This window comes from Canis lupus, chromosome 6 (assembly GCF_011100685.1).
Source record: "Canis lupus familiaris isolate Mischka breed German Shepherd chromosome 6, alternate assembly UU_Cfam_GSD_1.0, whole genome shotgun sequence".
Lineage (NCBI taxonomy): Eukaryota > Metazoa > Chordata > Mammalia > Carnivora > Canidae > Canis > Canis lupus.
Genome location: NC_049227.1, coordinates 67,263,608 through 67,276,036, shown reverse-complemented (window position 1 = coordinate 67,276,036; position 12,429 = coordinate 67,263,608). Strand labels below are relative to the sequence as shown.

General features: G+C 35.1%; 1 long non-coding RNA gene across 2 annotated transcripts in view; it reads left to right on the top strand.

The window, feature by feature from the left end:
• The first annotated feature begins 4,718 nt into the window (after nucleotides 1–4,718).
• The window catches only part of LOC102152021, a 60,421-nt gene continuing 52,710 nt past the window's right edge, over nucleotides 4,719–12,429 (top strand). The window contains exon 1 of one of the 2 annotated variants that reach the window (XR_005360457.1): nucleotides 4,719–4,851. This is a non-coding gene — a long non-coding RNA (uncharacterized LOC102152021). The remainder of the gene's footprint in view (nucleotides 4,852–12,429) is intronic. The other variant, XR_005360456.1, reaches the window with a different exon arrangement.

The window sequence follows — 12,429 nt, the reverse complement described above, 5'->3', positions numbered from 1 at the left end:
AAGCCTCTATCGTCTTTCATACTTCAATAATCTCCCAGCTGGTCTCCTGGCTTCCATTTCTGACCCTTTAATCTATTCCCAACTTGGCAGCCAACTGACCTTTCTAAATCTTAAAACAGATCGTATCATTTCCTGTCTCAACATTTCCAATGGCTTCCAGGCACATAAAGTATAAACTCAATGCCATGATCTCACAATGTACTATTTCATCTGGCTTCTGCCTCACTCTACGAGCTCCTCTCTCACTCCTGTCCTCCTCACCACTTCTGCTTTTAGTACTTTTGTCTTTTTTGTGCTAACTTAGCAGCTTTACTTTTGCTGTGACTCAGTCTATCATTCCACTTGGAAGTTTTCTGAACCAGTCTTTCCTGACACTTACCTAGGGTAACTCACTCATACTCTCTACCCTGTAGTACCTTTCTTCATGGAACACAATCTTGCCTTTAAAATTATATATTTATTTGTATCGTCTCTTCCAAAGACAATAAGCTTCATGTAGGTAAAAACTTGTTTCTTATTTTCATTGCTGTTTCCCTAAGTTGAGAAATGTGCTGGAACATAGTGACTACCCAACAGAAGTTTCTGGAGTGCATGAATGAAAGAAATTGAGTTTGAACATACAAGATGAATAAAAATACTGCCCAGGTAAAGGACATTCTAGAAATATATGCTGAGTAAAAGCCTGGAGGTATAAACACCATGGGATATTCACAAATGGCTAACAGTTCTCTGTGGGTAAAGCATTTCTTAAATCATAATAAAGATTGAGATGATTGCGTAAATGCCATTCGCACACAGACTTTGAACCAAATAAAAAGAAGCAAATGAAAAGAATTAACTGTAACCCTTCATAATGCTCTTCATTATTCCTGCAATCTGTAAAATAAATAATAAAGGACAAGGAAACTGATTCCCTCAAACCATTAATGAAGTATACTCTTTTTTTTTTGAGTGTTCATAATTTGTCTCTAAATGTCATTGACAGATTCATGATGCATATGTAAAGGTGGAACTAAAATCCCTGGGTGTGACAGGTAATCCTGGTGCCAACAAATACCAGCTTGGCCAGGGACACTCATATTTAAGACTCGTCACATTCTGTGGCTTAGTCTCTTCATCTCTCTGGCTGCATGGAGCCTTACTTCAAACAGAGCCGCCTGATGCTGTCCTGTTATGTGCCAGGTGAATCTGTCTGCTGCTGGCAAATTCCAGACTGTGGAGAGCTGTACTGCTGCGTGCTTGCATTTCACTGTCCACCCAGGTGGGGTTTGCTTCAGAGCAACTCCTCTGGCTTCGGTATCCAATACTAATAATACTTTATTAGTGGCATAATAAACAAGATACAGAGTGCAGAGTGCCCAGTTGGTCACAACTTGTGAATAATTTCATTCTCTTCCTTGGTTTCATATATGGCATCTGAATGCATTTGAGACAGCAGTTTGGAAATGGAAGACAATGTTTATCACAAGACTTGTTGCTTGATAATTACCTGGCCACGATTTTTTGGTTACGTTTAGAGCAACCCTTCCAAAGGGCTAATGTGATTATGTGGAGTCCTATGTACCAAGTTCACAGTTTAATGAGGTTAGAATTAATGTGCCAGCCTCACTCCGAAGGAAGACATGCCTCTTAGAAGAGTCTGATATTTAGAAAATTCTTAATTTTGAGAACTGTAAACACTGCCAGAGCAGACAACTTACTTTTCTCAGGTTCACTCTATTTCTAGAATCTAGCCTTGTCTTGACGTTTTTAATGAACGTTTCAGTCAACTAGTTCATCTCAGTTTTTCCCATTAAACAGTCTGCTCATTGAGGGTAGGGCCTCTGCCTAAAACTAAACTTAGACAATCACTACACTATTCAATGTATCTCTCCAACGATGAGGAAAATGTTCTATGAATCCTGTGCGGTCCCACATGGTAGCCACAAGATTGTTTGGCTCGTGAGGACATGAAATGCAGTGAAGAACTACATTTTTAATTTCTGAGAATGTTATTTTATAAATAAATATCCCAAAATGACTAGTGGTTAATGTATTAGACAGCACAGATCTACAGTTTTCAGAATAACGGGACCTTTTTCATCTTGTAGTATGCGATATACGCATTTTAAGTGGTCAGTAAACCCTTTTACTATTTGAAACACAACACACATAAAACAGGGATTGAGACCTTTTAGAATTGGTTGTGCCTATTTATGGGCAAGACACCTGGAAAAGATTTTTTTAATTTTCCCAAAGGTTTTGCTCGAATTTCCTGTTAACAAAAATACTCCTCGGTATCCACAAGAACCTACTGAAATGGAAATCATACATTTTTTTAGTACCAAATACAGTCATTAATAAAATCATTAAACTGTCCAAACTCCTAAGTTATAAAGCATTTGAGCCAAACAACATATGCCTAATACCTTTTTCCCTTCATTGCCTGTATGAAGAGGATGACAAGGACTGTCTATAATTTTTCCTTCTTGACAAAAAGAGAAAATTCTCACGTGAATGGTGATATGTCCTTCCTTTCTTCTACTAACCTGTTCATCGTAAGATGAAGAGAATGGGGGAAGGGAATGTTTTCTAACCCTACTCCAATTTCAAATTGTGAATGAAGACAGTGTGTTTATGAAGTCGTCGGACACGTTCTCACAGTCTCTACTGCAGCTGTACAAACTGCCCCCCTCACCCATTGACAAGTTCATTTTAAACAAAAGTTATGACCTGTTCTCCCTGAGTCCTTTGCTGTAAAATCCCAGCCTGCCTTCTACTTTCACCCTGGGTCATGTAGAATTTTTATTGGAAAAGCTAAGTAAAACCTAAAGTCTCCATGAACTGCTGTGAATGTCTGCCACTTTGTGCAAAGAACTAACCAAGGTTTCCTGGGACTACTCTGGAACACTTAGTTGTTTCACGTCTGTCACTAGGGCTCCTTCGGGGAATTTCACCTTTATGGAGTAAAGATAAGGAACGTATAAAGTAAGTGTAGAAAAGAGGTAACAGAATATTTTCTGGATTTATGCTTCACCAGATATTAAGTAGTTGCACAGCATACCTGGAGCATGTGACAGTCATCACCACCCTTTATAAACAAGTGTTAATCAGGATTCAATTTTTATTTCATTTCACGAGGCATGAAATGTCTGCGTTGACTTCCAAATACAGTTGATTTTAATTTTTTTCTTAAAAATATTTTGCTAAATGTTTCATTTATACCCCATACAGTTTTATGCAACAATTACTGTGAAACAGTAATATTTGGAATAATTTGGGACAATTAAACAAAGCGTTCTCCATATATCATCCTGGTTCTTTGCCAAACATATGATTTCCACTAACACCTCAATGTGTGTGAGTCCCCAAACTCTAGCCCTGACTTTTCCACTAAGTTCTAGTCCAACATTTCATTGGACTGTGAATCCCTTGAAGATAGAACCATCTCCATTCACCGTTCATTTTTAAGGCCCCAGTAGAACGCTCAGGGTCAGGGCTCAGTGTGCACAATATCATGACTGAATTTTTAACTGCCTTCTGGAAAGTGATAACTAAAACCATCACCTTCCTACACCAAATTGCTTCCCTTCCATTTTAATTTCTGTTAGTGTACCACTTTCTTCCAGTCACCTGTGTGAGCAATCTTGAAGTCATCTTCAATTTGATGATTATCTTCCTTCCCTTTGCCAGACACATGTCAAATAGTGACACTCTAACAAAACTGACTCATTGCTCTCATTTATCTTATCTCATTCCCACTGCCACTCTATTTTAAGGCTTCATTAATGCTGTGGACTGAATTGCGTCCCCCGCCACCCCACCCCACCCAGACCCAAATGTGTATGTTGAAGCCCTAATCCAAATGGGATGGTATTTGGAGATAGGGCTTGTAAGGAGATTAAATGGGATCATAAGTATGGGCCCTGATCAAAGAAGGGACACCAGAACTGCTGCCCCTTCCTGTCTCCCAGCCTCCCTCCCTCCCTCCCTCTCCAATCATCTCTCAGAGTAAAAAGAAGAGGTTATGTGAGCATGCAGCAAGAGGACAGTCACCTGCAAACCAGGAAGAGGGTTCTGACCAGAAAGTTACCATATTAGCACTCAAATCTCAGACTTCCAGCCTCCAGAATTGTGGGAAGACAAATGTCTATTCTTTAAGCCATTCTTCTCTGGTATTTTGATATGGCAGCCAGAGCTAGGACAATCGCTTTCTGCCTGGAATATTATATCAACATTTCTACTGGGATTATAACTAAGCTTCTTAATATCAATCTATTTAGGATTCTGCGATCAGAACTTACAAGAAACAGCACCAACTCTGTCATTTTCTGCTCAAATGTATCTAGTATCTTCTCACGTTTATACAATATAGTAATAATAGCAAATAAATCATTGGTTATTACCCACCAGGCACCAAGTGTTCTACCTCCATTTTTGCATTTGATATTTATCGTTATATTAAGTGTGTGATATCTTTAATCCTCAAGTTGCAGAGACACTAAGTAATTTGCACGATATCACAAAAAGAACTAATAACAAAAATGGTATAATATCAGGCTTTCCCTAACCCAAAGGCTGCAATTTAAAACTATATTATATAGCTTTCCTTGACTTGGCATGCAAGGGAAGTGAAAATTCAATAGAAGGCTATTGTGACGTTCCAGATGAGATGGGTGTCATGGATAGTTGGCAAGACAGTAAACATTGATGAACAGAATCCAAAGACATATCACAGGCAAAAATCAACTAGATCTGAGGATACATTCCAAGTCATGGAGTAAAATAGGGTCTACAACAATCTTGATGAAAACCTCAGCATCATGAGAAGCTACAAATTGATGTTTCACTGATTCCTACCACATACATTGGGTAATATATTACCTTTTAAAATTATGAAACATCACATTTCATAATTGAAGTCCTCTTTTAAGATTCACCTTGATTGTGACATTGTTTTCCTAATGATTTGCTTTCACTTTACCCTTTACTTGGTATAACTAAGCACTGATCACCTTTGGTTTCATTTAGTTAGTACTGTGATATTTAGAAGATTTCTTTACCTATTTATACATTCAGAATCTTGTTCCTGTACTTTCTATTGATTCTTACTCAATCTCTGCTTTATGACTAGTGCTCAATGACTGTTAGGAATCAAAGGATATGGTAAAAATCTTTGGTTTTATCCTTAGTAAAAATGTACGACTTGAGAAATAATAGATTTGCTAGTAAGTTATTGAAAGAAATACTTTAATATTTTTCAATCAAAATTATTAACTCATTCTTATATAAATGAATGCTATTAGGACTTGTATTTTTTATTTTTTGTATAATCCTACAAGTATCCTACTGCTAACATGTTTAATGATATCCTCCCCAATTTTTCAAAGAAAATTTATTATCTAACTGCAACTAAAATTATCACAAATGGTGAAATATCATTGGTGTTATTGGTGAAATATCATTGAAATTAAGAGACCATAAACACACCTTAAGGGTATTATCACTCACGATTGGTATGTCTGTCAGGAATTATAAACAGTCACATAGAAGAGAATCCAGGCCAGAGGCCATTTTTTATTACTTTGTCCAGAAATTATTTATTTTAAACATTTTTATGTAACTAAGACTTCAAGTATTATAGTATCGTGCAGCACAAATATTGCCAAAGGAATATGGAAAATTACTTTGATCAAAAAGTCAAAATAAAAAAGCAATTTCTTCCAGGAACACTTAGGAACAATTCTTAGTTCAGAGTATCTGCTTGCCTTGCAAGAAAAATACTTTTCTCCAATGAATTCTTTTATTGATAAAACTCAAAACTGATAAATTTTCAACTGGACAGGAGAAAAATAGCCACTTTTCTTTTCAATTGCTATTACTTCTAGCCACTGAAACTCATACCAGATATGAGTGCCTCATATAACCACCAAAGGATATCTGTCTAAAGTTGTGTTCTAGAAAATATCAATACTGACTGTAAAACTCATTACTTATATTCAGAACATTAAGGTGTTATACATGGATATGATTACTGAGAATACTTTTCTAAAGCCAGAAAAAATAGTCCCTACCTCTCATTGATGCTAATATTGCTATAGCTACTTAGAAGAAATGTAAGCCTCATTAAACATTCTAATACTGTTAAAAGCTTAAAACAAATCTAAAAGCTGAAAACAAAGAGTAAGCCTAACATAGAATTTCAAAACAAGAAGAAAATAAACTTAAAGAGCTGGAAGAAAAAAAAAAAAAAGAACACAATACTAGAGACCACAGATCCATTTCTACTCATCAGAGCAGAAATAATATGTATGTTCCCATTAAGGCTGGAGTTATAACTGTCTTGCATGCTACTCTGTCTCCAGCTCTGGCACAGAGCCTAAAACATCATGGATTTAAATATAAATATAAATGTTTGCTAATTGAATGAATAAAACAAACGAGATGTTTTTAGACTTTTTTTTTTTCTACAACATTGTTAGGCTCACAGTAAAATTGGGAGAATGGTACAAAGATATCACATATACTTTTGCCCTCACACACACATAGACTTTCCCATTATCAACATCCCCCACCAAAGTGATACATCTGTTACAATTCACAAACTTGACACTGTTTATTACTCAAACTCCATAGTTTATATTAGAGTTCATCCTTGGTGTTGTACATTCTATGATTTTGGATAAATTTATAATGGAATGCATCTACCATTATAGTATCATAGAGAATATTTTCAATATCCTATAAATCCCACGTTCTGTTTATTCATCCTTTTCTCCCCACTAATTCCGGACAACTAGTGATCTTTTTACCATCTCTATAGTTAACCTTTTATAGACTGTCATATAAAAGAATCATACAGTATTTATATTTTCAGATTTGTTTCTGTCACTTAGTAATATGCATTTAATTTCACTACATGTCTTTTATGACTTGATAGCTCATTTATTTTTGGCATGGAAAGAGGTCCAATGTATGAATGTAACACCATTTACCCATTCACCTTCTGAAGGACAGCTTGATTGCTTTCAAGTTTTAGCAATCGTGAGTAAAGGTGCTATAAACATCCATGTGCAGGTTTTTGTAGGGAAGTTTTTATGTTTTCGACTCATTTGGATAAATACCAAGGAGTCTGATTGCTGGATTGCTGGATCATACGATAAATGCACATTTACTTTTGTAAGAAAACACCACACTGTCTTCTATGGTGACTGTCCTATTTCCCATCCCTACCAGAAATGAATGAGTTTCTGTTAAACATTTTCACCAGCATTTGGGTGTTGTCAGTGTTCTGGATCTGACCATTCTCATCGGTGTATAATGGTAGCTAACTGTTTTAATTTGCATTTGTCTGCTGATATATGATATAGAGCATCTTTCATATGATTATTTGCCATCTGTATTTCTTGTTTGGTGATATGTCAGTTCAGGTATTCGGACCATTTTTTTTTTTTTTTAATTGGCGTGTTTGTTTTCTTGATGGGCTTTAAGAGTTCTTTGTATACTTTGAATAACAGTCCTTTATCAGATGTGTCTTTTGCAAATATTTTCTCCCTGTATGTGTTTTGTCTTTCCATTCTCTTGACAGTGTCTTTCCCAGAGAAGAAATTTTTAATTTCAATGAAGCTTATCAATTTTTTTCTTTCGTGGATAATATCCTTAGTATTGTATCTAAAAAGTCATTTAGATATTCTATGTTATCTTCAGCAATTTTTATAGTTTTGTGCTTTGCATTTAGGACTGATTCCCTTTGAGTTGCTTTCTATAATACAAGTAAGTTGCCTGCCTAGATTTCTTTTTTACATGTAGATGTCCAGTTTTTCCAGTATTCGTTGAAAAGATTATCTTTCCTCCATTGTAAATGCCTTTTTGCTCCTTTGTTAAGGATGAGTTAATACATGTACACGTGGGTCTATTTCTGGGCTGTCTATCCTCTTTCACTGATCCTGTTTGTCTATTCTTTTGCCAGTACCACGCTGTCTTCATTACTGCTGATTTACACTACATCTTGATGTCAGTGGTATGTCTTTCAACTTTGTTTCTCGCCAATATTTTTTTAAAATATTTTATTTATTTATTCATGACAGACACACAGAGAGAGGCAGAGACATAGGCACAGGGAGAAGCAGGCTCCATGCAGGGAGCCTGATGTGGGACTTGATCCCGGGTCTCCAGGATCACACCCTGGGCTGAAGGCAGGCACTAAGCCACTAGTCACCCAGGGATCCCTCTCAATATTTTGTTGCTATTCTGAGTCTTTTCCCCCCTCAGACAGATTTTAGAATCAGTCTGTCAATATCTTCAAAGTGATTTGAGGGGGATTACATTGGACCTATAGAACAAATTGGGAAGAACCAACATTTTGACAACCTTGAGTATGCCTGTCTATGAATATGAAATTTCTCTCCATTTATTTAGTTCTTCATTTCAGTTGTAGGCTTATGCTTTTCTCATATAGATCGTGTACATACCTTGTTGGATTTATACTTAAATATTTTACTTTTGGAGATTACTAATATAAATACTGTGATTTTAATGTCAAATTTCACTTGTTTATTGCTCATATATAGGAAAGAGATTGATTTTAATGTATTAACCTTGTATCCTGCAACCTTTCTATAATCGCTTTAGTCCCAGGAGGGTTGTTTGTATGTGTGTATATTTATTAATTCTTTGGAGTGTCTATGTAAACAATTATGCCACATGTGAACAAAATCAGTTCTATTTCCTCCTTCCTAATTAGTATATTTTTAAATTTCCTTCTTTCTTATTGCTTTCAGCTAGGACTTCAAATACAAAGTTGAAAAGCAGTGGTAAGAGGGGACATCTTTCTTTGTTATTGATCTTTGGGGGAAAACTAGTAGTTTCTCATTAAGTATGGTGTTAAATGTAGATTTTTTTAATGAAGATATTTTTTATCAAGTGGAGGAATTTCCCTTTTATTACTAATTTTTTGAGAATATTTTTTATCATGAATGTGTGTTGAATTTTTTCAAATGCTTTTTCTGCATCTATTTTTATGATTATGTGATTTTTCTTATTTAGCTTATTGATGTGGGGGATTACATTGATTGACTTTCAAATGTCAAACTAACCTTGCCCATGTGGATTACATCTTATTTGACTATGGTGTATAATTCCTTTATATATTGTTGGATTCAATTTACTTATTTTTTGTTAGGGATATCTCATGTATATTCATGAGAGATATTGGGCTGTAGTTTTTCTTGTAACATCTTTGTCTGGTTTTGGTAATAAGGTGATAGTGGACTTAGAAAATGAGAGGGGATCTCTGGGTGGCTCAGCAGTTTGGCACATGCCTTTGGCCCAAGGCATGATCCTGGAGTCCCAGGATCGAGTTCCACATCTGGCTCCCTGCACGGAGCCTGCTTCTCCCTCTGCCTGTGTTTCTGCCTCTCTCTCTCTCTCTCTCTCTCTCTCTCTCTGTGTCTCATGAGTAAATAAATAAAAATATTTTAAAAAATGAATTAGAAAACACTCCTTCAGCGTGGATGTTCTGAAAGAGATTTTAGATAATTGGTATAAAATCTTCCTTTAATATTTGATAGGATTTTTCAGTGTTCCCATCTGGGTCTTGTGCTTTCTATTTTGGAAGGTGGTTAATTATTGACTCAACTTATTTAATAGATATAAGTCTATTCAGCTTGTCTTTTTCTCCTTGTGCTTCAGCAGATTGTCTTTCAAGTAAATGGTCCATTTCAGATAGGTTATCAAATCTGTGGGTATAGAGTTGTTCATATTATTCCTTTAGGGATCTGTAGTGATGTCTTTTTCATTTCTAATATTAATAATTTGTGTCCTTTCTCCACCTCTCCTTTTTTTAAGTTAGGCTAAACACATTAATTTTATTGATCTTTTAAAAGAACCAGCTTTTAATTTCATTTATTTTTTTCTATTGATTTCCTGTTTTCAATTTCATTGATTTATGTTCAGATCTTTATTTCTTTTCTTTTGCTTACTTGGATTTAAATTGAATTTAATGCTTCAGATTTTGATTTTTGTTCTTTTTCTAGTTTGCTAAGGTTGAAGATTAGAGTTTAATGGATCTAGTTTTTTTTTCTTTTTTAAAAAAATAAATACATTTAATGCTATAAATTTCCCCTTAAGCGCTGCTTTTGCTGCATCTCACAAATTTTGGTAAGTTGTGTTTTCACTTTCATTGTGTTGAACTTTTCTCAAAATCTCTTCTTCAGTCATGTGTCATTTAGGAGTATATTGTTTAAACACCATGTATTTAGGGATTTTCCAGGTGTCTTTCTGTTGTTGATTCCTATTTTAAATCCATTGTGATATTAGAGCAGTCTCTGCACAACTTCTGTTTTATTAAATTTGTTTAAATCTGCTTTACAGCCTACAATGTGGTCTATTTTGGTGACTGTTTCCCATGAGCTTCATAAGAAAGTGTACTGTCTTATTGTTGGATGAAGTATTCCATATATATCCATCACATTTTGTTGATTGATGATGTGGTTGAGTTAAACTATGTCCTCCCTGATTCTCTGCTGTGTGGATCTATCAATTTCTGAGAGGAGTGTTGAAGGCTCCAAATGAAAATAAATCCATCTAGCTCTCCTTTCAGTTCTATCAGGTTTTGCCTCATGTATTTGATGTTCTCTTATTAGGCACATACACGTTAAGGATCAGCATGTCTTTTGGGGGGAACTGACCCCTTTATCATTGTGTAGTACCCCTCTTTATCCGAGATAACTTTCCTTGGTTCGGAGTCTGCTCTGTCTGAAATTAATATAGGTATTCCTGCTTTCTTTTGATTAGTATATCATCGTCTATCTTTCTCATCTACTTAGTTTTAATCTTTATCTATCTGTGTACTTTGAAAAGGGATTCCTGTAGACAATGGACACTTGGACCTGTTTTTGAGTCACTCTATCAGTCTGTCTTTTAATCAGTGCACTTAAAAACTGATATTCAAAATGAGTACTGAGGGACCCCTGAGTGGCTCAGCGGTTGAGCATCTGCCTTTGGCTCAGGTCATGATCCTGGAGTCCCAGGTTCAAGTCCCACATCGGGCTCCCTGCATGGAGCCTGCTTCTCCCTCTGCCTCTGACTCTGCCTCTCTCTCTGTGTCTCTCGTGAATAAATAAATAAAATCTTTAAAAAAAAAAAAAAAAAAAAAAAAAAAAAAAAAAAAAAAAAAAAAAAACAAAATGAGTACTGATATAGTTGGATCAATACATATTATACTTGTTACTATTCTGTTTATTACTCTTTTTCTTTGTACCTCTTTTTGTCTTACACTCTTTTTCTTCTATGGTTGTAATTGAGAATTTATATGATTCTATTTTTTGGATGTCTTACCATATCAGTTATACTTTCTTTTTCATCGTTTTTAGTGATTGCCCTACAGTTTGTAAAATACATTTACACTCATCCAAGTCTACTGTCTTTTTTTTTTAACTTATTCATGAGAGATACACAGAGAGAGACAAAGACATAGCCAGAGGGAGAAGCAAGCAGGCTCCCTGTGCAGAGCCTATTGTAGAACTAGATCCCAGGAACCTAGGATCATGACTTGAGCCTAATGCAAACACTCAACCACTATGTCACCCAGGCTTCCCCCAAGTCCACTTTCAAGTAACACTACCATTTCAAAAGTAGTGCACTTTAAACAACAAAATAATCCTACCTGCTCTTTCTAGTCCCTTGTCTACTTGGTTTAATTTCATTTATATGTAAGCATACATAATCTATTTCTGTTACCATTATTTTTAATATACTGTTATCTGTTAGATTAAAATATGAAAGAAAGTTTTTATTTTAACTACTTGTTTTTTTTTTCAGTGTTCTTCCTTTGTTTATGTAGATCTGAATTTCTAATGTAACTTATTTTTCTTCTTTCTAAAGAACTTCTTTTAACTTTTTTTTTTTTTTTTTTTTTTTTTTTGCAAGGCAAGTCTATCAGTAACAAATTCTATCCATTTCTGTTTGTCTGAGAAAGTTTTTCTTTTTCACTTTTCAGGGAGAATTTCACAGGGTAAGAATTCTAGGTTGGTGTTTACCTATTTTTTCCCCTCAACACTTTAAATCTTCCTGCTATTTGCTTGCATGTTTTCTGAGAAGTCAGATATAATTCTTATACTTCCTCTTTCATAAGTGAGGTGTTTTTGTCCTCTGGCTTATTTCATATTTTTTTAATCTTTCATTTTCTATAATTTGAAAACAATACACCTGGGTGTAGTTTTTGTCTGTTTGCTTGTTTTGGCATTTATCCTGCTTGTTGTTCTCTTAGCTTCCTGGATCTGTGGTTTGGAGTCTGACATGAATCTGGAAAAATTCTTGGTTGTTATTATTTCAAATATTTCTCTTGTCTCTCTCTTTTTTTTCTTCTAGTTCCCAATTGCATATATGTTAAATCTTTTGTAGTTATGCCAGTTTCTATGGATATTTTTTCAGTCTTTGTTCTCTTTGCTT